This window comes from Arachis ipaensis, chromosome B06 (assembly GCF_000816755.2).
Source record: "Arachis ipaensis cultivar K30076 chromosome B06, Araip1.1, whole genome shotgun sequence".
Classification (NCBI taxonomy): domain Eukaryota; kingdom Viridiplantae; phylum Streptophyta; class Magnoliopsida; order Fabales; family Fabaceae; genus Arachis; species Arachis ipaensis.
In genome coordinates this window covers 125848469-125851870 of record NC_029790.2, presented here as the reverse complement: position 1 = coordinate 125851870, position 3402 = coordinate 125848469, and positions in this window count along the sequence as shown.

Below are 3402 nucleotides of genomic sequence, written 5' to 3'. Positions count from 1 at the left end.
TCGAACGCTTGATATAAATTATCAAGATGATGGTCTAATCCCAAGTACTCAGTTGGTATAATCGAGATAGTGCTCACCATTTTCTCATCTCCTTCATCGAAATATTCTCCATCCAAGTCAATGTCCTTTTCTTTATCATTGACTGGGGCTGCAACAACAGCCTTGCCTTTTTAAATTTAGCTGGTGAAGGAATCCCTTTAGGAACAGTTTTCCATCAGATGGGAAGACTATTCGAGAATGAACAGAAGGGGTTGCCCCATTGTCCTTGGAATTTGATCATTTTTTCGCACCATCTATCGTCCATACATACCACCTCGATGTCTTCTAGCTTTTTCTCGAGGATATGGATAACGACCTCGATTAAAACCTCGATGACCCCTCTGAGGATTACGCTTATACTGCGCATCTCGATTACGAAACTCTTGACAATTTCTTATCCATTGCACACCTAAGGTTTGCGAATGACTCATTGAAGGGGAAAAATTACTTTGAGGGACTCCATAACTTTGTCCCTCTTGTTGTTGAGAAGATTGCCTCTAACGAATTTGTTCCTCCTTATGAGCTAACCCTTTTTTCATCCTTTCTTTCTCAAATATAGCTACAACATCAGCATCAAATACAACATTAAATCGAGGGCACAAAGACACATCTTGATCCTTTAATTTCTGCTGCATCAAGATATCCAACAATCCTTCACCAACACCCAGGTACACTACTCGAACATTAGTTTTGAAATTCCCCAAAGCAGTATCAAATTCATAAGAAAAACCAACCATGTTGATCCCTAAGAAGGGCTCTGCAAAATTTACACCGGCATCGAAGGGATCAATAATCAATCTTCATATCTTTTTTGCCATCATCAAACTTTAATATCCCCTCCATGATTGCTTCTTGAATCAAATTCCTGAAACGGACACAATTATTAGTCAAATGGCTAGTTGCTTGATGAAATTTACAATAGGATTTCCCCTTTAAATCTTTTATCAAAAGCAATGTCCTGCCTTCCAGCAAGATTAATTATTTATCTCTAAGTCTAAGTAACACATCAAATATTTGATCTAATTTTGAAATATCAAAGCTGTACTTCTTTCTACTCTTATGTTTTGTATCATTAGATTTATCAACACTTGTGATTTTCTTAAGCAAAGAACACACATAAGGTGGACCTTTCTTTAATTCAGCCAAATCAACTTTAGAAAATTCAAAATTAGATTCCTCACTTGAGGATTCCATTTCGACATATGAAACCTTTTCTTTTCGAGAAAAGGGTTTATTTTTCAACCTTTTCTCATTTTTAAATCTTTCTTTTTCCTTTTGAAGAATTTTCACTTGACGAACTCTTTCGTCCAAATGAGCCAAATTAGGTATATGGACTTTAAGCAACTTTTGACGCATGTAAAAACCTAAATCCATAGTTGCTATTTTACCACTTCACTTTCGGAAAGAGACACATAGCATCAACTTCGAGTATTTTTAAAACAATTCATGAAGTCGTTAATTGATTCTCCATTTTCACGTTTCAAAGCCACCAAGACAGTGATTGTTACATTCATTTTTCCTCTAAAAAATTGAGAATGAAAAGCACTCTCCAATTGCACCCAAGTTACAATCAAATTAGGCATGAGATTAGAAAACCAAGTAAATGCTTCTTCGTTAAAGAGGAAGGAAAGAATTTCATCTTCAAGTTTTCATCATTTGCTAAATTTCCAATTTGACCATATATCGAGCAATATGCTCAGTGGTCGATTAGCCAACTTCGCTTGCAAACTTTGTTATTATTTTAAGATTTTTTTACACCCCTAGGCATCTCTGCTGCTTGTACAACAGCAGAAAAAGTAGAAACAAAGTATGGTTGATTCATAAAATCCACATTGAATCTAACTCTGTTAAGCACATCCTCAACAATCCTAGTAACTTGGTATCATTCACCATGTTGATTGGCTCACATTCGAGCCAATACTGCATCCGCATTTTGATATCGTTGAACTACTCGTGGAATATCTCCTTCAAAGTGCATATCTCCATCCCTATTTCTGGACATGTTTATTGCATCTTCTGGATTCATTTGCATATTCTACTGATCACCTTCATTGTAATCAACAATTCGAGCAATCCGCTCAACTTGTTTTGCAAGACGTTCAAATTTTGACTCATGATTAGCCATCATGGGTTCAAAATGATAGTCATTTACTGGGTCAATAAATTGACCAAATCATGATAACTTTCATCAACATGCTGTCGAAAAGCAGCCATTGAACCAGGATCATTCGATGTAAAACCCACTTGATAATCACGAGAAAACTCAGGATATAGTGGAGGAACTGAATTGTTGACTACTCCTGATGTATTTTCAAATTGAACCGGACGAGCATAACCACCCATTGGTGGAGTATAACCTGGAGGAAGGCCGTAAGGGGCCAACCAGCGGTTATTGGCGGTTGTGTTTGCATCAGGGCAATTTGTGGATGTGGATTTCGCCCACTATTATCGAATTAGTAACCGTCGCATTCTCTCCCAACATACTACCTTTAGAACGCAACATCATCTCCGCCGAAGTTTGTGCAACTATAAAAACATTATCAGTTGCAGATGACTCAGCGTTAGAATTAGAAACTTTGTCTGCTATATGTAAAATTCTGTCACTTCTAAGTTGCACACACTAGATCATTACAGAAATTTTTTGGCACACTTAATTTTTAAAATTGTCTCACTAGGAGTGTCAATTTGTTATGTAGATTTTTAGAAAATTTAGGTGGTTCGATATCTAGTGATCTGGGAGCGAAACCTACTCCTCTTATAGGTACTATTTTTGAAAAATGCATCAAAGATTCTTTTATTTGGTTACAATAACAAAGGAAAAACTAAAAAGTAAAAAAAATAACTTTAGAAATAAAATGACTGAGAATGAAAGAAATGGTATTTAATTTAAATAAAGCTAGAAATTGCCTTCGGCAAAATAGAAGGTTTTTGAAATCGAATACAAGGTACGGAATCTTAAAAGAAAGTGAAAAGAACAAACTTGTTGAAAAGATAAATTTGTAGGAAAAGAAAGTTTACGAGAAATTTAATTAAAGTGAATGTAAAAGACATAGAAGGAACTCTACAGAAAAAAAGCTCTTTGCAAACTCAGAAATTTGTTAGAGATATGAGTGTGCGAGAGTGTTTTTTGAAATGAGATTCCAACCCTTGTTCCTTCCGATCTTCAACTATTTATAAGGTTTCTCAACCAATCAAATCCTTATGCATTTTCCATGTACGTAAATTTTTGTATAACCGCTTTCGCGCTTTGAATTATATTAATAACTAGCATCAATTGTCTCCACTCATCGATAAACCTTATGGCCTTCGAATGTATCAATCAAGTCTTGATCTCGATCAGTTTTATTTTATTCAAAACTCCAT